We start from the raw sequence: 22,395 nt of genomic DNA, 5'->3' as shown, positions 1-22,395 counted from the left end.
GCCCAGCCTACCTCAACAGATGGCTCTCCTTCTACATCCCAAACCGCCAGCTACGCTCCGCCGACCTCTCACTCACCACCATACTGCGCATCTGAAGAACAACCACCGGCAGGAGATCCTTCTACCACCTGACCGCCAAGACATGGAACACCCTCCCACTGAGCCTACGACAGACCCAAGACCGGCTGACCTTCAGGAGGATACTCAAGACCTGGCTGTTCGATCGGTAGCGGCCCCACCCTTCCCCAGCGCCATGAGACCCTCGCGGATATGTAGTGCACTTGACAAATGATTGATTGATTGATTGCAGAAGTGGCACTGAGGCACTGTGGCTTCTGTCACATCTCAGATGCCCCAGCACGCGGCTCACATGCATGCTTTCATTCATGTTTGCCTCTGCAGACTGGGATGTGCTTGTTAATCATTCTCTTCACTGGTTGTCCTGAAGTGGGCTTAAAATGGTTAGGCCCATGTGTGGTGGTAGGAGAAATGAAAATGTTTTGCAAATAGGGAAGTCATCGGTGAGCACAGAGCGGTGCCTGTCCCAGTATGAGTGGTCTCACCCAGCACGCCCACGAAAGGTTAGCCTCTGGTTAACAATTCATAAAGGCCTTTCTGGCGGGTGACAGCCTGTTCCTGCGCCTAATTAATGGATTTGTATCTCATCAGAGAACCCCCTTTCCCACCACTCCGTCCTGTTGATTGCTTCTCAGTTTAATTTTATCCTTTGCGTTTCCTCAATCCAGCCGTGCACCCATGATCTGACTAGTTAATGAGGGTGGGGGCTCAGCGGTTATTTTAACATTTCTCCTGAGATGGAAATCTCACACGTACAGCATGACACTAGGAAGATCACATTACATATTGCACATGCTTTACACTCTGTGTCATGTGCACACAGTACATCCGCTAACTCAGCTGGAGCGGAGTCTTGCCTTTGGTGACTATAAACATTTGAAAATCAAGTTTTAGTGTTTCAATTATCCCAGGTAAGGTAGTCAGAAACCCAGCTCCTCTTTAAACAAATGACTCGGAAGTGCTGAAAGTCTCCTTTATTTGAAGGACAGTTTCACAGAAAGTTGCGTAACTTGTGGATATAAACGTTTTGCTCTATTTTGATCCACAATGACCAATTCAACAAGCATTTGCAATGCAAAATGTCTCACCTTTACACGAATTTATGCTATTGGCATTGTAAATCACAATGCATGTTATTTATGTTTTAAAAACCAAAACATAAATGAAAGGCATTGTCATTTACAATGCCTATAGCTCAAACTTGTGTAAATGCAAGACCTACTGCATTGCAAATGCTGCTAATTAAGCAGCCTGATCGTAGCCAGCATTGTCTTTCATTGTGGCTATGAAAACAGGAAGAAAAGGAGCCTCTGCTCTCATGAGTTGGCTTGAAGTGGAAGCGTAGAGACTCCAACTATTCAACAGTCACAGTGGCACACACACCAAGTGTGTCACATCAAGGAAGTAAAAACTCATGGTGAAATGCCCACCAAGCTTGTCACATCAAAGAAGTACAATTCAATTATCGAGCAGGTTCAGTTAATGAGCAAGGAGTCAGACTGACGATACTGTTTAATGTAGCTGTGCTCTAGCGTAGCTGTATGCAAGGGAGTACACAGCAGTGGTCCAAACAGCGTATGCACACCATTTAACAGCAAGGCATTTCAGTACTAATCCATTGCCCAAGGCCCGTTTTCTATTGTGTGCATACAGTGCATGGTGTTTTGAAGAGGATACCCATTACCTTGCATTGACTGAGGCTATGAGACTAAAATGATTCTCCCTGCTCCTCAACCTTTTATGGTAAATGATGGCGAAGTCAGGAGTAGTCTGAAATGAGAAGAATGGAACGACTGTCTTATGAATTATATAGACACCCTCGAGAGTAAAGATATTATCACCCAATAGGAAGCAAAAAATACTGTTACATTGTTGGGTCCAGGTGGATTAACGGTGTACAACTGCATAGAGAAGAAACCTCGGTTGGGGATGAGGTGAATGTCTTCACACAGGCATTAGCAGACTTATGGCCCGTGTTAGACCTGGCATTTTTGGTGTGGTTAGCCTCTATCTTTTTGCCTCTACCTCCTGTATTTTTGATGCTGTGCTGGATTTCGTTTTTGCTGGTTTAGATGCTTTGAACACTCTGCCACTGCTAATCAGTGCCAGGGTGTAAGTGCTCCCTATGTAAACTGTTATTCAGATTGGATAAACATGATTGGCATATTTGTATCACCATGAAGTCCCTAGTAAAGTGCACTGGGTGTGCCAGGGCTGATGATGACAAATGCTACTAGTGGGCCTGCAGCACTGATTGTGCCACACACATGAGTAGCCCTAAAATGGTGTCTCAGGCCTGACACCGCAGTGCCTGCATGCAGTCTGTGGACTGCCATGTCCTCCTGGTCAGTGTCCACACTGATCAGGCCTAACCCTTCCCTTTTCATGCACATTAGTCACCTCTATGGAAGGCCAAGGTACCCCCCTGGGCAGGGTGCAGTGTAGGTGAAAAGTAGAGCATGTACTGGTGCAGGTGACATGCTCTGGTAGTGAATGGCAGCCATTTTCGTTTTCACTATTATACGGCTGTCTTACTCCATAGATTTACATGGGGGATGCTGGCTACAGTGGCTACCAGCATTTCCTCTCATAGGAACACGATAGGACATAATAGTATAGTAACCCTGAGCTCAGAATTTAATAACACATCTTTTAGGAAAGGTTGTTTTTAAATCCTGTGTTTGAGAACAGCACTTTTAGAAAGTTGCTGTTCTCTTGTCTGACCCTTCTGTGTGCCTTGGCCTGTTTGTGTATTGACTGTCTGGTTTGAGAGTGACAGGGGCTGGGGATTCCCCAGGAGGCTGGCTGAGTCAGCCCTAGGGTGAATGACTGCATTTGCAACTGGAGTGGTGGGAGGAGTTAGCACCTGGGCCTGAATAGGGCTGTGCCTGCCTTCCACAATGCTGGCTCCACCTCCTGCTGGGCGACTGACGACCCTGCCCCTCACTCTGAAAGGAAAGAAGAAGCCAGGCAAACAAAATGCTCAAGCAACACCCAGAACTGGTTCAGACCAGGCTCAGGGCCCACTTGCACAAAGAGAACAAAGACTTTTAGGGGTATAAGTACAGGACCCCTGACAACAGAAAATTGGATCATCCTGGAATCAAGAAGGAACCTCTGCCAAGGAGAAAACAGAAACTGGAGAAGGAAGACTGTCCTGCTGTTGCTCTGCTGGACTGACCTGCTGTTGCTTTGCTGCCAAGGAGAGGGGAAGGACTTTGCTGTGGTGCTGTGTCCCCTGTCTTGAAGGAATCTCCAAAGGCCTGAGAAGAGCTGGCTCCCTGTTCTGAAGTCCTAGGAACAAAAGGACTTCACACCCAGTTTCCCTGAACTCTGCTGAGAGAGTTCTGTCCTTCCTATAGTGCTTGATCCAGTTGTGGGGCCTCTGGAAAATGTACCTGTGCTGGGAAGCTTGAAACTAAGCTTGAGAGACTTTTGCAATTGAAAAGTTATCGCATCGCTAGCTGCGGAGCGCATCCCCGACAGTGCGAGGAAATTCCCGCCGTTACGAAGGCCATGATCGTCGCAGCACCTGTTGCCGCTGCCAGAGCCGTCGCATCCTTAGTTTGCGGGATGCACCAGACCGGTGCGGGAAAGTCTAACATCGCTGCGGGTGTCGTCGCAGAGCCTGTCGTCGGTGGGTGAGATCGCCGCACCGCTTGCTTGCGGACCGCATCACGTTGCTGCGAGTGTCGTCGCAGAAACCATCGCGTCGAGGAGCTGCGAGAGAGAAGATCACCGCTGGTCCGCGCATCGTCGCTCCGGAGATCGTCGCAACTCCAAAGATCGTTGCATCGTGCCTTTTGCGACAGCAAACTTCCTACGGAACCTCCGCACCGGAATCCATACAAGTGGCGTTCCTCCCCAAACAGACCGGATTCGTCGCAACACACCCGCTGCTGCAGCGGGGCTGTCACAAACGCCTCCCCAGGGTCTCAGGAGCAGTGCATCGCTTGTTTTCCACCGCACCAGTTTCTGCTTTTTGGAACTTTGTCGCAACTAAAGGTACTGTGAGCTAAACGTGTCGTAACTGTGAACTTTTCACGCAACTGTGGATTATTTTATCGCAACCGTAAGAACTCTTTTGAAACCATATTCTTTAACTGTGTATGTTCGATTTTTGTCGTTTTGGTCTTGTGTAGTTTAGATTAAATACCTTTATTTTTCTAAACTGTTGTGGAGTCAGTTTGTGGTGTTTTCACTGTGTTACTGTGAGTGTTGGTACAAATACTTTACACATTGCCTCTGGTTAGCCTAGACCGCTCGTGCCAAGCTACCTAGAGGGTGAGCAGGGGTTATCTCAGAGGGTTTCCTCCTTACCCTGACTAGAAGCAAGGGTCCCTATTTGGACAGTGGTACCTACCCCTGCCAAATAGAGACCCCCAGTTCTAACATTGGTGGCAGCGGTGGGATATTGAACTTGTATTTGTACTAGACCCACAGTGATTGGTGTACATCACTAGTGAGTGCAGACCACTACGCCACCGCATACTACCGGTTTTTGTTTTTTTATTCTATTCTTGAGTAACTCTTCTAAAGCATCATGTCTGAGAATGGGAAGGCACCCAGTAAAGAGGCAGAAGCAGAGTTGGAATTTGTCATTGAGGATTTGTATTCCTACAAAGTTGAGGAACTCAGGAAATTCTGCCACGAGTTTGAGTGCCCCATAAAAAGGAGCTACAGGAAGGATGAGCTGCAGAGAATCTTGAAGGCCCATTGGGAGGCACAAGAGGGAAATGATGATGTGGATACAGGGAATGGTTTTCAAATCACAGATCTGCCCGTGAGCAGAGGAGGCTCAGGGGCTGGCAGTAACCATTCCGGTAGGGGCTTCACCCAAGAAGAGTTAGAGGAGAATCAAAGAGTGAGAGAACATGACTTAGAAGTCCTGAAATTGAAAATGAAGCAGCTGGAAATGGAGAAAGAAAGGGCAGCGGAAGACAAGAAAAATGCCCGTGCCCTGGAGGAAAAGAAATTGCTTTTGCTCATGAGTTGAGCATGAGAGAGCTGGATCTTAAAGCCAAGGAGGGGGATGCCAGTTCAAATGGTGACAGCGCGCAGCCAGTGCATGGGGGTAAAGTATATATTCCTGAGGCTTCTGGGAGGAGTGCTCTAGAGCCCATAGAGATGGCAGGTACCATGACCTACCCCAATATGAAGGAGGCCTTATGTCTCAGGTATGGCCTTACTCCAGAGCAGTATAGACTGCAGTTTACAAACTCTAAGAAAAGAGAGTCTGAGACTTGGATGGAGTGTGTGAACGTGCACTGGAAGGTTGGATGAAGGGCAGTAAAGTAACTGATTTTAAGGGGTTGTTGCATTTAATCAGTTGGGAGCACTTGAGTAGTCTTTGTGTTCCAGAGCTGTGCCAGCATCTTTTAGACAGCAAGCTGACTGACCCCATTGAGCTTGCTAAGGAGGCAGACCGCTGGACCAGTACCAGGGTCCACAGAGGAATTGTGGGTACCACAGCCAAAGGTGGGCAGGGTCCCCAGCAGAAGAGTGGGGGAGACAAAGGTAACCAAAAGGAGTTCTCACAAGGGCCCCAAAATAGTTCCCAGGGAAAGGAGTCCCAACCCACCAATTCTAGACAGCCATGGCCCCCTAAGGGCAGATGGGACAATAGAGATAACAGAGACAACAGGGGTCCACCTGCCTGCTATCACTGCAACGAGGTGGGCCACATAGCTCCTCAATGTCCCAAAAAGAAAGCAGCACCCACTGGTGCTCCAACCCCAGGGTTAGCGAGTGTAGCTTTGGGCGGGGATTTGATCTCCAGTGGGGAGGAGGGCTTAGCAGTTATGTCCCTTGTCTCTCTAGGAGACCAAGAGATGGTCCAGGAAACCTTACTGCCCCTGAACACTAAGAAATATGGGCATTGAATTACTGACATACGCTGATGACACTCAGCTCATTGTGTCTCTCAGCCAACAGAATAATGTAGTCACTGATCTGTACTTGTGTCTGGGTCAGATAACCAGCTGGATGAATCAATCCCAGTTAAAACTTAATGGGGAAAAAACTGAAATAATGGTCATGGGTAATCAGTCCCTTTTCCATCCGGAGACTTTGTGGCCCCCATGCATGGGTCCCCCTCTGACTCCAAAGTCAGACATTAAAAGCCTAGGGATATGGCTGGATCAAGGGCTCACACTTGAAACTCAAGTAAGGAAAACGGCAGGAGTCTGCTTTGGACTTCTCCGTACCTCCCGAAAAATCCTTCCCCTGTTTCCGGTTCAGTCCAGGAAGCTCCTAGTTCAGGGATTAATAGTGGCAAGACTTGACTATGGAAATGCCCTTTACTTGGGTGTGCCCAAGAAAGTGACGACTAGACTACAAGTGGTGCAGAACGCAGCTGCCCGGATTCTAACGGGCACCAACAACCGATGCTCTGCTAAACCGGCTCTTCGGGCTCTCCATTGGCTGCCAATATGTGAAAGAGTGCAGCTTAAGGCCCTTTGTTTGACCCACAAAATCCTGAACGGCAAAGCCCCACCCATCCTCAAAGATCTCATCGTCCCCTACATCACCAATAGGACACTTCATTCCACGAATGCACACCTGACTCTGATACCCAAGATCAAGAGGGCGAGATCAGGGGGACGTTTGTTTTCATACAACGCCTCCAAATTATGGAACTCGCTCCCTCTACAGATGCGGGCACAATCCAATCTTACTGCATTTCGTAAAGAGCTTAAGACCTGGCTGTTCCCATAAGACTCTCTCCACCAGGCGTTTATATCTATCTCTAGCGCTGGGACGCTCACGGGCAGCCACGCGCTCTATAAATTTTTTAAATAAAAAAAATAAATAAATAAATAAGAAGGTGACCATCAATGGGAGGGAGATAGAGGCTCTGAGAGACACAGGAGCCAGTGTGACATCCGTGAGGTGTCAGTGGGTGTCTGAAGAGCAAATCATCCCATATGTACTCCGCCCTGTAGTGGTAGCTGACAGCTCAGTGCGCCTCTGCAAGTTGGCGAGTGTTCCCTTTGAATGGGGGGGAGTCTCTGGTCTTTTGGAAGTTGTTGTCAGTGATGCCTTGCCTGTAGACTGTCTGTTAGGTAACGACCTGGAGAGTTCTCCATGGAAGGATGTAGAACACAGAACTCACTTGGAGATGTCGGGTTTGCCTGCGTGTATCTGTGTGACCACGCGTGCTATGGCAACCAGTAAGGGTGACTCAGCAGAACTGGAGCCTGAAACAGTGGCCCAGAGACCTGCCAGGAGAGGAAGAGGCAGGGGGCGCGGGAAACCCACCCCAGCAGTTCCCACGGTCCAGGAAGAAGCAGAACCTGAGGGGGATGCCCTGGAACCTACAGGGGAAAAGGTGGCCGAACTGGGGGACCTCCCCGAGCTGACCCATTGGCAGCAGGAAGGTGGTCCCTCCAGGGAGGAATTCTGCCAGGCGCAGAAGGAATGCCCTTCCCTCTTTGGTCTGCGGCAACATATGGCAGAGTACGACGGTGTAGGATGCAGGGGTGAACAGAGAAGCAACACAAGGGAGAGTGCTGGTGTCACTAGAGAGGATGTGAAATCAACTGCGAGGCAGAAGGGGGACAGAAAAGCAATGGGAGGAGGGCGGGAACACAAGGTTAGGAGAAAGCAATATGGAAGATTCAGGATAGAAGAAACAATGGGGAAAAGCACATGGGCGAATGCAAGAGGGACAGGGGATGGGAGAAGCAGTCGCGCAACAGAGAGCAACACCATTTGCAGGGGAAGAGATGCAGACAAGGGAGACACCTCAAAAACATGAATTTATTATATATCTATCGATTATTAGTTTATAGAGGTAACTAAAATAACTTGAACACAATGGCCCAATATACAAAGTTAAACTTCGACCTGCACTCAGAGTTCAGGTCTAAATTTACTTGTGTGAATAGGGCCATTGTGTTCCTCTTTATTTTAGTTACATCTACAATGAATAATAGAGAAATACATAATACATTCTTGATAATGGCGTACAATTCAATTCTCCAGAACTCTCACAAGTAATAGCAGGCACACTTAGAATTCAGATGTAAGTCTGCCTTTGTGAATAGGACACATTGTGTTGTACTCATGCTAATTCCAGCCCCTCATAAAGGAATTGCTGCACGTTTCACGTTAGGGCAAACAAAATCAAATGTGCGATATTCTTATTGTAATTCCGAGTATGCTCTATCCCTAATGATTTTCTGAAAATGGAAAATTTATATAATAAGGAATGTGCTATAGAAATCGCAGTTTCAGCTGTGCAAATGTTAGAGAATTATGACAAGGCCAATGATGCATGCACTGGGTGCAGCCCCGAAACCCACCGACCACGCAGGCACTGCTTGGTCATTCGGAACTAGGAATGAGTCGGTCAGAAACAAGGGCCCTGGATCGGATACGGCAAACCTGAATCCGATTCGTAGCCCTTCCGATCGACATCGGAATTGACACTTTAGAAACATATTTTGTGCCAATGGTATGTAAAGCGGTACACCAGTTTTATCAGCGGAAACAGAGACCTAATTAGAAAATTGAAGCTATATGGCAGTGTGAAGGAAATTAGCTTTGTCTTGTAAATTTGGAGTGACTGAAGAAGAATTGGTTCGGGACCAAGTAGTTATGCACTGCAACAATACTAATCTTCAGGACAAACTTTGGATCCATGGAGACTCTAGTTTACTTGAAATTACCGCTATTATTATCAAAGCCAAACTTCCTCCTGGTGTGCTAAAGCTGTGGTGGAATTTAGCAGAATTGAGAGCAGTGAGATGGTCAGAATCGTAAAGGGAAATAATTCACAGAGAGGTGAACAGACTAAAAAAAATGAAAGAGAACACTTAAAAGAAGGCTATTGAAAGCGTCATCAGAGAATGTGTAAAATGCACCAACTCGGATGTGAGTCTGATTAAGCACAAACCAGCTTTGCACCTCATTGCCATTCCAGGCATGCCATCGGAAAGAGTTGGAATCAACGTTTTTGGTCCAGTAAGAGATATCAACGCGTTGCAAAAATACATTCTTGTATGGATTGATCATTCCTCTAAGTGGCCAGACGTCAAGGTGGTTGAAAGGGTGGATTCAGACAACTTGTTGCATTTCTTTGGAGAAGATTTTGGACATGAAGGGTTGCCGAAGGATTTGATTTCGGACAATGGGGGACAATTTGTAGGTGGTTGTTTCAAATAGTTTATAAAGGAGACAATGATTGTACATAGAACAACTTCCATTTATCATTCATAAAGAAATGGAAGCGGTGATCGCTTTTACAGGGTGTTAAAGGGGATTATTGAATTGGCCGATGGCAATAATATGGATTGGGAGGATGAGTTGAGGAAGGCTGTCGGTGCATACAGAATTACCCATTGTGAGTCCCCAGGGCATTCTCCTTTTGAATTGATGAGAGGAAGATCACCACATATTAAAGACCATATGGGAGGATTGAATTGCACTAACATTGTCTCATGGTCAGCAAAAGGAGTGAAGGATTCCTTTGTGTAAATCAAGCTAAATACAAAAGCAGGTATGACCAGTCACATAGAGCAAGAAAAATGAGTTTGTATTGTATTGTATTGTAATTAAACTTATAATGCGCACAGCTACCCGCATGGGGTATCCTGGCGCAACTAGAGGTAGCAGTGACATGAGTCTAGCAGGTATCATTGAGGGAAAAGCAAGGTATGTTGGTGATGTCATCAAAGTAAAGAAAGGGAGATTGACAAGTAAGGGGGAAAGTACATTTTCTGCTCCCCTTAAAGTAGTTAAGATTTTATGTAATTCGGCGCTGCTCAGGGATGGCAAGGAGTGGCATGTAAAAGGATCGCACTGTTCAAAGGCGGTGACAAAGTTGTTCCAGAAAGAGTTGTGAGGAACAGAGACACCAGTCTGGAAATTGAGGTGTGTGCTCAACCCAAATAATATGGTGGGTTGAAGATATGGTTCCTTTTAGGGAAGTGAGTGACAAAAATCCACCCTTACATGTTCAATCGCCACAAGATCCCGTGGAGTGTGCACAACCTATTCCTGAATCACAGGGAGGTAGTGGGAATGAAACGTAAGGTGGAAGTTATGAGGGTGGAGGAAACATGAGTAGAAAAAATACCAAGAGAGGGGAGGTCACCAGAGCAGGATGGATATGTGTCAAACCTAAACGCCTGGAAGATTATATATATGATTAATTGTTTTGTGTTAACTCTTCTACCATTTCTAAAGCCTGCCCGGATTTGTTCATATTTTCTTATATAGAGTGTTGAGAGGGGGTCTTACACCTCGTTGTAGTCAGTTAAGAATTTTTCTTGATGTTTTATGTTGAAGCTTTTGTTTTGTAAGGAAGGGGAAATGTTATGTTGAGTGAGCTCGTGGCTGCTGGTGAGATTGTGGAATTCCATGGCTCGTGTTATGCTCGAGCTGTGGAGTGCTATGAGGTCACTACTGGCAGAGAGAGGACGAAGCCGGGAGGAGATGGATGCACGCTGTGTCCTCTGCGCTGTGTACCGGGTTCAAGTTAAGAATAAAGCATGTGCCCAGTACTGCTGTGTACACTTCATCATTCGTAACAAAAGGCAGAGTACAATGGTGGAGGGTGCAGGGGTGAACAGAGAAGCAACACAAGGGATAAAATCAAAATGCAGGGCGGAAGGGGACAGAAAAGCAATGGGAGGAGGGAGGGAACACAAGGTTAGTAGAAATCAACATGGAAGATTCAGGAGAGAAGAAACAATGGGGAGAAGCATATGGGTGAATGCAAGAGGGGGGGATGGGAGAAGCAGTCGAGCAACAGAGAGCAACATAAATTGCAGGGGAAGAGATGCAGACAAGGGAGACACCTCAAAAACAATAATTAATTATATATTTATCGATTATTAGTTTATAGAGGTAACTCAAATAACTTGAACACAATGGCCCAATTCACAAAGTTAATCTTCGACCTGCACTCAGGGTTCAGGTCTAAATTTACTTGTGTGAAAAGGGCCGTTGTGTTCCTCTTTATTTTAGTTACATCTACAATGAATAATAGAGAAATACATAATGCATTCTTGATAATGGCGTACAATTCAATTCTCCACAACTCTCACATGTAATACCAGGCACACTTAGAATTCAGGCCTAAGTCTGCCTTTCTGAACAGGACACATTGTGTTGTAGTTGTGCTAATTCCAGCCACTCATAAAGGAATCGCTGCACGTTTCACGTGAGGGCAAACATAATCAAATGTGCAATATTCGTATTGTAATTCCGAGTATGCTCTATCCCTAATGACTTTCTGAAAATGAAAAAGCTATATAATAAGGAATGTGCTATAGAAATCGCAGTTTCAGCTGTGTAAATGTTAGAGAATTATGACATGGCCAGCGATGCATGAAAACACACATGAAAGACAAGCATGCTGAGGAATTCATCATGACAATGATAAGTAAGAACACATTTGAGGCACTGAAACTTATAAAGAGATTAAATGCTTGCTGATGTGATGAAAATTTGCTAGGAGGTATTTAGTGCTCAGTTTTATTTCCATAGTTTGTTATTATAATTCATGTAATGCTTTGTTAGTTTGTGGCAATAGTGCGAGATATGTATGGAGATGTTTTGTATGATCACGTGAAGCAATATGTGTGTCAAAGTAGTCTAAGGCATGCCTCATCAAAAACTTTGCAAATGTACTTTACTCTGGTAGGTGCATTGGTTGTAGTGGTGAATGGCTATCACTTACTGTGGCTCTCTTTAAGGGCAAGTGCCTCTGCTTGTCAAAGCAGCCGTAAAGAATCCTTTTTTGGAGAGGGCCTTTCTCTCATTGAGGATTTTGGAGAGGGCATTTCTCTCATTGAGGATCAGGGTAGTTATACACCCACCTTCAACTTGCCTCTGCTGGTAGAAGTGACAGAACAACTGTTTTGACAGCTTTAAGGACATCAGGTGTTCGCACACCCTTTAAACAGCCATCTATTGGGGATTTGGCCACTGGAAAGATGGAACTGCTAGCAGATGTTTAAAAAAAGCCTTGCTTTTGGCAAGGGACATAGAAAAGGCAACAGTCCATATTTGTTGTGGGCTTCCTTTGATCTGGTTGATCATCATCGGTTGCTAGAAAAAGTAGAAAGCACAGCTCGGATGAGAGGCATGGCTAAGAAGAGGATGCTGTATTTTTTCAAGGATGAATAGCAATGGTGTGGCTGACTCCACATTAAGCGTGATCGTAAGGCACTCTGTTCCACTAGGTTCACAATTTCTTCCTAGCTATTGATTAGCTAGCTGCAGCCATGGACAGATGTAATGAGAAAATATCCATCTTTATGCTGATGACACTCAATTAGTAATGACGCTGGAAAAAATGACAGCAATCAAGGGTCTGTGTGCCATTGATAATCAAGAATGCAGTAGCCAACTGGCATTCAAGGGGATGAAATTGATGAATGAAATTGCTCAAAACAAGCACCTTCTCCTTTCACTGTCTACCTCTTTTGATCTATACCTTAATTTCCTAAAGCAGGTAAAACTTGGGCAAATGGTTGATGCAAAATGTATGTGGTGCACTGTATTGTGCTACATTGTGGAAGGTTTCGCATGACTGGACCTCATGGAGAAGGAAGATGTCTAGCACAATCCCAGCCCAGCTGCCAAGACTGGGCTGGGATCCAAAATGAACCATGACAGATGACAACATCAAGAACATGTGCACAATACACTCCAGCTCTCCGTCAGACCCATTCCCGCACCACGTCTTCAACAGAGCAAGCAGCTTCATCGCACCCCACCTGCGCAACATCATCAATCTCTCCCTCGAGACCGCGACCTATCCAGAGATCTGGAAACACGCCGAGACCAACGCCCTACTCAAAAAACTTAAGGCAGACCCAAGAGACCTCAAGAACTTCTGGCCCATCTCTCTGCTCCCCTTCCCAGCCAAGGTCATCGAGAAAACCGTCAACAGACAGCTAACCCAATACCTCGAAAAAACCAGATTCCTGGACCCTTCCCAGTCAGGGTTCCGCAGCAACCACAGCACTGAGACTGCCCTCATTGCCGCACCCGATAACATCAGGACCCTGCTGGACAACGGCGAGGCCCCAGCACTCATCCTCCTAGACCTCTCTGCCGCCTTCGACACCATCTGCCACCGCACACTACGCACACGCCTCCACGCCGCAGGGATCCAAGACAAGGCTCTGGATTGGACCACCTCCTTGTTCTTCGGCAGAACCCAGAGCGTTCGCCTCCCTCATTCCGTTCCAAAGCCTCCGAGATCATCTGCGGCGTATCGCAGGGATCCTCCTTCAGCCCGACGATGGTCAACATTTACATGGCCCCGCTCGCACACGTAGCCTGACAGCACAACCTCAACATATTCTCCTTCGCCGACGACTCTCAGCTGATCCTCTCCCTCAGAAAGGACCCCATCACCACCAAAGCCAACCTCCACGAAGGAATGAAGGCCGTCGCCGACTGGATGAAGAACAGCCGTTTGAAGCTGAACTCGGACAAGATGGAGGTCCTCATCCTCGGCTCCAAAGCTTCAGCCTGGGATGACTCCTGGTGGCCGACGGCACTGGGGGCAGCCCTGACACCCACCAACCACGCACGCAACCTGGGAATCATCCTCAACTCAACGCTCACAATGACCAAGCGAGTCAATGCCGTCTCCTCCTGCTTCAACACCCTCTGCATGCTCCGCAAGATCTACAGATGGATCCCGACAGATACAAGAAAGACAGTCACCCAGGCCCTCGTCAGCAGCCGACTCGACTACGGAAACGCCCTCTACGCGGGAGCCAGACCAAGCTCATCAAACAACTACAACACATCCAAAATGCCTAGGCACACCTGATCCTCGACATACCACGCCACGGCCACATCACCCCCCACCTGAGAAACCTGCACTAGCTCCCCGTAAGCCAAGAGGATATCCTTCAAGCGCCTCACCCATGCACAAAAGGCACGCCACAAGACCGGTCCAGCCTACCTCAACAGATGGCTCTCCTTCTACATCCCTAATCACCAGCTACGCTCCACCGACTTCTCTCCACTGTCCCGCTCATCCGAAGAACAACCAGCCATGAGAGATCCTTCTCCCACCTCTCCAGCAAGACATGGAACACCCTCCAACTGAGCCTAAGACAGACCCAAGACCTGCTGACCTTCAGGAGGATACTCAAGACCTGACTGTTCGATCAGTAGCGCCTCCCTCCAAGAGCCTTGAGTCCCTCACGGGTATGTAGTGCGCTTTACAAATCATTGATTGATTGATTGACAGAAGGGTTCAAAATATCCCTACACTACAACATGTGTGCGACTAAAATGGAACGAATGGATAGCAAGGGACTTGGTTGGGCCATGGCTGCCCAGCTTGCTCTGAAAGCACTCTATAGAATGTCCCCTATACGGAAATGGCAGAGTGGCAGAATGGCCAAAGCATCAGTGCTTGCTGTAACTGGTTTCATGTCACCACCTTCTCAATGCACTATTACTTTCTATTCGAAATTGTTCGGGCAGCCATCTTGTCAACTGGCGATGCTGTATGTAAGTAAAAGGGCCAGGCCCATATATTCTGGACCTACTCTAGAATTACAATCCAATGGTTCTTTATAGCAGCATGAAAGTGTAGAGGGGAGAAAATTCATTATTACAGCCAATCAATTAAGCAAGACTTTTCTTGAACACATAGTAGCCACAGACAATTACATATGGTTATTATAAAGCCAAGAATAACTTAACATAAAGCCATCTCATCACAAGAGTGTAGAAACACATTAAACACATTAGCATAAAGTCAAACCTACGTATCTAAATGAGGGGATGCAACATAAGTAAACCAATTAATTCAAGAAGTAAAATGCAGGGGATCAAAAAGCTTGATTCCAAGTTTTCCTGCATCAACAGTTGATGGATAAAGAGCATTAATCTATCCCAACACTAACACTAAAGTGACATCCCTACTTAACATCTTCAGAAGAAAAGGTAAAAGGTGTCAACATGTGGAGTCTTCCTAAGAAGTCACTACACCATCAATGAGTCGGATAACATAAAGCTATCACTAGAGAGCTTGTTCTCAGATGCACTCTCTCCGAAGGGAGAAGAAGAAGAAGAAGAAGGAGAAGAAGAAGAAGAAGAAGAAGAAGAAGAAGAAGAAGAAGAAGAAGAACAACAACAACAACAACAACAACAAAAAGGAAGAAGAAGAAGTGGGCCCTACTCCCAACATTACATTATTGTAGGTAACTTTCCTAAGATCCTTTGCAAGTCACGCCATTTGCTCTGGGTACTGCCTTAAATGTAGTTTCCCATGGGACAATGGTGTTCTTCTTCTCACGGCAGTTGTCCTTGGTTCCCAGACCTTCTCCAGTGCGATGCACAACAACCTTTCATTATGGATTCAAACCATGCAACTGTAATTTCTTCTCTCCTTGCCTGACTAGTAAAACAAAGGTATTATACTAGCTAACAAGAACCTTTCTTTCATCTGCAACACAACATTTGAGAAAGAACAGATTCCACAACACACATGAAATTCAATGTGTTAATTCTAAATTGAGAGTTTGAAGTGAAAATGCATTTCAGGCCCACAAGATTCAGCTAACATAAGAAAATGGCATGGGAGCATAACGAAATTGCATAGGAATATGACACATTAAATTAATGTATTCACCTACATGTAAAACGGCAGAACTAATAAACATATCTAATACATGAAGAATTGTATTTTCACAACAAAAATTCTTTATGTTAATGTTTCCTGCTAGCTACATTTACTTTCTTTGTTATTTCTACATGTTACTTTTCAATGGCCCAAACACTTCAATTTTGGATTAATACATTTCACTATTCTAGCCCACTTCATGTTAATACAACAAAGGATTACATGTGGGTGCACTCTAAGCGTGTGATTATAATGCACCCCTACAAATAATTTGCGATTTCTGCCACATCATAAGTGTTGCCATTAATGGGCACGTTCGACAGCAGCCTGAACTAACACATATATTGGTTTTGCCACATGCAAATATGAGGTTGATTTTGATTCATAGTATTTATTTGCCACAATCCCTGGTGATCAGCAGGAGGCCATATCTGCAAAGTTATTGCAGCATACATATCCAACTAATTCCTTACAATATCTCACGCAGCACCTAAGAGCCTGCTCAAAATGCGTTCCTGTATGCGTGGGGCTCCTAGCGCCTAATTTAGCTTGTGAGCTGAATTCATTTTCATTCCAATACCTTTGACATTGGATCTCAAAGGAGCGTACATCTTTTTCAACACATTTTCAACTCAGATCTCATTTTCTGAACTTTTGTTTTAGTCTTCTAATTAAATAGTTTTCTTTTTTGTGCAAGCTTGGATCTCAAATCTGTATCTGAGAAAAAACAAAGAAATAAAAGTTACCTCTGCCAAGTTCTTTAATAGATTTCCACAAGTCAAAAGTCTCCCCTAGTTCAAAAAGAAGTTTGTTAATTTTTCTTCACAACAGTTTGCTGATGCTAAACATCCAACAATTTCTCCATACATTTTTACATTCCTTCTTTCACTGATAACCAGTTTTTCTGGGCAGTCTGCAAATCCACACTAAAGTCACTAGATTGGCAATTAAATGAACACAGCTTATCTTTCTCTGCAGAAATTATACCTTGCTTAAAACTACTGAACATTTCTATTAGATGGAAAGTCGGCGTCCTTAAATCTCTATCAAATTGCCTGTGTACGATTCTCGTTTACATCGTATTTTTAAGGCATCATTTTTTCATGAACCAAATGTATCCTTTCATCTTTGTTGCCCTATTTTGTGCAGATCCCTGACTTTTTTATTCCGACTAAAGTTAATAGATGAGCCTGCTCCATTGTAAGAAAACCTTTTAACTCTCCTGTTAACTACCATCTTTTACAGCTGTTTGATTTTTTTACGTAGTATACAATATGATGTCAACTGTGTCGGCACAGCGATCCATTACTTTTAGAGAGGATTTTAGATGTTTGCCTCCTTACATTCATCCATATTAGTTTTTACTTTCCATTTACAACTTTTATGCGCGATGAGTAGCGCTGTGCAAAATTGCATAGTTTAACACGTAGCTCAAGGGAGAACTAAGAGTAGCATGGTCAGCGACTGGCTGCCGCCCCCTCCCCAACTGACCACACCAACACCCGAACACATGAACATGAAAGATGGTTATCTTTGGAAGGCGGGAGGTCGCTAGACCCCCCGGCCGTATTTATTAAGATATAAAATAACAAATTTTATTGCATGGTAAACGATTTATACAAAAATCAGCAGGACATTAGATACACTCATGTCAACAAGTTTGAGAGACTAACCTTAACAGAAACTCTAATACAGATTGTTTCCTAACCGAATCTAACATCCTCATCTAGATTTTTGTATACTACATTTTTGGCCATATGGCAAGGTCGCTAACCGGTGTCAGGTCCTACTAGCTGCGCCTTACCTAGAGATGTGCGCTTGCGCAGCCGGGCCCGGTAATTTACCCGGTCCTCGCCGTGAACTCCATTTACCCACTAAAGGAGGGCCCTTACTCTGCGCCATCCGGTGACGTCATGAGTATGCGCGCGCGGGGTGGCTACCAGCCAAAGGAAAGCGTGACTACTCCAACCCGCGCCCCTTTGAAGCACCAGTTACCTTGCCCCTGAAGTTCTAGGAGGGGCCAATGGCTCCCTCCCCCTGGGCGGGAACCTCCAATGGATGATGCCCGCCCCCTCCGACCTTAAAATAGCTGCTCACCGGTCATGACCTTACCGCCACAGGCCACCATTGTTAACCGACGATCTGGCCTCCCCCTTCCTTGACCTAAACCAGGAGCATACTTACTTTGCAAATCCCTCAAACCAGGCCCATAGAGTATTAGCCCACAGTACGTTCCTTGCCTCAGTCAAGTTCACCCTGTCCCCCATGTAGGAATCGTCTGCAAACGGGGGGGGCTCGAAATAGTTTGTCCCACTGTGTGTTGATCCTCTTTACCGAGTGATTCAACGCCCTGACCGGTTCCCCCCCTCGCCACTGCCACCGAGGGATAAGTTGCGACCATACTACTGTGCAACCCGGGCAAGTCCTGGCCACCCACCCCGCAGTAGAGATGATCTCCTCAATAAAGGTGCGCCTCCCCAGTTTGGCCAAATCATTCTCCCCAGGCGAAGTATCACCACTGACGGGGGGGGCAGGCTGCTGAGCTAAGAGTCCCTGGAAGGGGTTCCTAAACTGGCTGAGGCATAGACCCCCTCTCCCAAAAAATGAGATATCAAACCCTTTTGTGCCGCCCTTTTCTTACGGTCTCCTGAAAGAAATACATTGACCCGGACATGTCTTGGCCACCCACCCCGCAGTGGAGAGGATTTCCTCAATAAGGATGCGCCTACCTAGCTTGGCCAAATCGTTCTCCCCCAGGTGAAGTCTCACCACTGACGGGGAGCCGGTTGCTAGGAGAGTAGCTCTGACAAAATAATTACTAACTGCCTGAGGCGTCGGCCCCCTCTCCCCCTAAGGTGACGGAAACCCCTTCTGTTCCGCCCTCCTCCTACATTCACTTGCAAGAAAAAACATGTTTGGCTCGCCTCACACATGAGTGGCCCACAACCAAGTCACCAGTGTCTGTTGCACGTCTTGCTGCTTTCGTTGAGCCGTTGAAGCCTGCTGATGCCCCGCGGCGAATTCCTCCCCTGCGTGAAAGGTTTGAGAAACTGCAAAACCAGAAAAACACCAGGCGTAAGTTACCTTGCACGTTACAACACGTCAATCCGCACATATCGTTTATGTACCCAGGGACAGGCCCATGACAGCATCAGAGAGCTTTACATGAATACCAGTTGCGTTACCTGAGGACACATTCATTTTCCGTTAGGTGCGAGGGGATTAAGTGATTTGCCCAGAATCACAGGATGGTGCGCCTTTTTGCTAAAACTCGAACCCCGTTCCCTGGATTTGAAGATCGACCACCCTTGCTGGTATGCCGCCTTCTCTCCTCACCTGCCTGCACTGTGATCTCGGGTCCCGTTACTCAGACCCTCATACAAAGTCTATGAAACTGTGTGACTGGAGGCATTGCCATACAATATATTGAATCCTACTTGACAGAGAGGAGGCAGTGAATAGACCAGGGATAATTTCCGTCTGGACTCAAGTGCTGAGGAGCCACCTCACAGGCAGGTGGTCCCACTGCTGGCTCCAAACTCTGCTGCTGGGAGTACAAAGAGCAGTCACTGACCACGGCTGCCCTGACCAGAGCTTTATAATCCCCCATGGAGTTCTAGAGGACATTGTCAGAGGCTCTCCCAGCTATTTCTGCTAGGTTAAATCAACTCCCAAGGTAGTGACACAATCAGCCCTCTGCTTCTCTTTTGAGCAAAGAGCAGTTCAACTTGTAACCGCATGCTCAGCTTGTAACTTAACTTGTAAAGACAATTACCCCTTCACTGTCAAAGATTGGAAGTGCAGTTCACTTAAAGGAAGTCTGGATAAATGCCAAATGTCGGTTGGCAGTCCAGTATTCTAGACTGTATATCGAGGGTGACTTCAGAAAGTCACCTTTTAACTGCGGATGCTCTTACCAGGATGGCATCGGGGCCATAGGATATTCTCGGGGAAGTAACAGGTAGCCTTAATGATTGGGTTTTATGAGGAAAGGCTTTCGTCAACAAGTCCCGACAAGGACCTTGAGATAATGGCAACCTCTTCTTGTCTTTCATTCCCTATAGACACCCCTCATGTAATAAAGCCCTACTACAGTAGCCAGGGCAGTGTATACATATTGCGACCGCGTCGCCCAGGGTTTATAGTAACCTTCATATCGTGAAGCACTTTAGGTGCTCCTGCCCTGATGCCACAATGTTTTCTATAAAGCATATTCTTAGTAGGGCCGACGGATATATATAGATTTGCTGCAATTGACACATAATCCGGCCTCTGTTTGTAGCTGCAGAATTTTACAAAACAAACTGTGTCTAGCTCAAACAGTTCAAAAGTTACAAAAATGCAGCAATAGATGTTGCCTTGCCGTCAAAGGACCTAGGTGTTGCTTATTGCTATATTGAAGTGTTACAGCCCGTACTAATGAGATGGAACCTTTGCACAGACATGGGAAAACAATGTCGGAGTAATACTATCAGTATCAACAGTTCAAGACCAGCATGTTTGTCAATATTAACACTTACTAGCATTTTTAAACTTTCACCCACCACGATCTGCAACATTCATAGCAGAATGCGAATGTGCTCAAACGGACATTTTTCCAAGGCAAATGCAATATACAATCAAAATTGCTCAGACAAACGACCCCAGCAATCAAAGGAAATGTAATACTGTTCTTTAAATGCAATGAGAAAAAACATAGGCTAATATTACCTACAAAGCAGATCATTCTGCTAGTATGCGCTCATGCTTGTGGTTCATGCCCACAGTCCAACATATGCAAGAAAGGACCCTGGAGGCTTCCAGGAAACAGCAAGCGCTCTGACAGAAAATCATTTCAGAAAGAAAGTGTCCACTAGTGTAGGACAAATAGTTAATACCAGCCTAGCTAGAAGACTTTTCAGTCCAGACATCTAGTGTGAAATTAGCATGTTGCTTCCAAAGTAAATTTATTTTTCTTTTTTTACCCCACGAACCTATATCAGAAGACGTTAAGGGTCATTGAGATTCTGCTGAGCAGTCAGGCTCTTTCTATGGCCCCCAGAAGTTGACTGTAACTCCCATGTGAGATCCCCACCTGCCTTGCTAGGAATGCCCTTGCCTTAGGTGAACCTACTGGTGTGACCGATGCATTTTTTGCAAAATTGAATGGCAAGTGCATACCATGTATTTTTTTTTTTAGCCTGCTCTGCACACTTTTTTGTTCTACTCAAACTCCCAAAGCTGAAAAGGCAGTTAAGGCCACTGCCTGTTTTTCTTGTCAGGGCCTGCAAATACCTTGCATGACAGACCCAGTCAGGGAGGATTAATGTCAGTAACCTCGTCCTACAAAGAGCAGGATCACCGCTACTGTGACATGGCAGCTCTATAGCAGGCAGACCATCAGGTCCACGGTTTCTGATAACTGAAGCTCTACTGTCCGAAACCCTTTGTTTCCTCGGCTTCTAAATGAGGCGCAAGTAGAGTGGGTTTGAGCTCTCACTACATCAAACTCAGAATATGGTCAGAACTCTGTTCAAAGCCTTAAATCTTCCAAGTTGTGACCTCCCCAAGGTATTTCTTAGAGCTTGCAGGGGTTCACCAAATTATGGGGAATCTCATATGTCTTGTACCATAATGTCAGCTTAGTCAAAAATGCGTCTTAGCCCCGGCTCCAGCCATCCGTTCGGACTTTACCTATGAGAACGCAAGGACTTGTGTCCTATGAAGTAAAGAAATATGCCAGGGCTAGCTGGGAATTAGCTACACATTGAGCTAGCTAATTTCTGTAAACAACTGACCTTCTCGCTGGGCATGGCGTTCATTGTTTCCGCTATCTTGCTTTTTATTTTAGCTTTAAAGGGGCCGGGGCACATTGCCGGGTACATTACAAAAAGGGGGCGACAGAAGTGACAGTGAGGTGCATTAGAGCACCAGAGTTGTCCATAGAAAAGGAATGCGCTAGTCACCTTCTAGTGCTGCACGAGGACAGCGCTGCGCTCTAGTCCCGTCCCTTTGCCCTCTTTCCGTTTGCTTTCACTCGAGCGTCCGCAACCTTTTGTCCCCCGAAGCAGAATGGATTCATGAATGTTCCTGCGAGTTCGGGACAGCCTATGAGGCTTAACGGATGCGATGAAAACACTTCAATCCGTACATATGTGATCCGCTTCGTAAATACGCTATTTCAGGCCGAGGGTAGCAAATCCTATCTGCGCCTGGGAATCATTAGGCAGGTGAGTGCGCACTCCCCCCACCCCCAGGAGCCAAGGGCTGCACCTGAAGACACGAGGTGGCCCATGGCACCAGGGGGTCGGACACTTCAGGCATTTGGGTGCTAGGCCACTCCGTGGTTTGGCAGGAGATGCACTACTCGGCAAGTCGTCTTCCCCAGACTCCCAGCATTTGCACGTCTTTCAGTGCCGCCAGAAGCCCCGTTGTATTTAAAGTTATTCCTAACGAAAGCCTCAAAGGATATGGAGTATGCCAATTAACCTCCGGGGCCTCTGAAGGCTCTCTTCCATCTGTATGCTTTTTATAATTGATAAATATGTCTGTGCTTTAGCATTCCATTTATATTTTAAACTTTTCGTTCTGTCCCGGTTCCCAGCACATTTCTCTGGCTGTTTTTTCTGGTAAGCGCTCCAGACCCTGCCACACAGTTTGTTGATAACACAATGTTTTGATTCAATGTCTCTGCAAAAATGGTTACATTCAGGCGTAAGTTCTACATC

The sequence above is a fragment of the Lissotriton helveticus genome, chromosome 4_1, assembly GCF_964261635.1.
Source record: "Lissotriton helveticus chromosome 4_1, aLisHel1.1, whole genome shotgun sequence".
Taxonomy (NCBI): Eukaryota; Metazoa; Chordata; class Amphibia; order Caudata; family Salamandridae; genus Lissotriton; species Lissotriton helveticus.
This window is presented reverse-complemented; position numbering follows the sequence as displayed.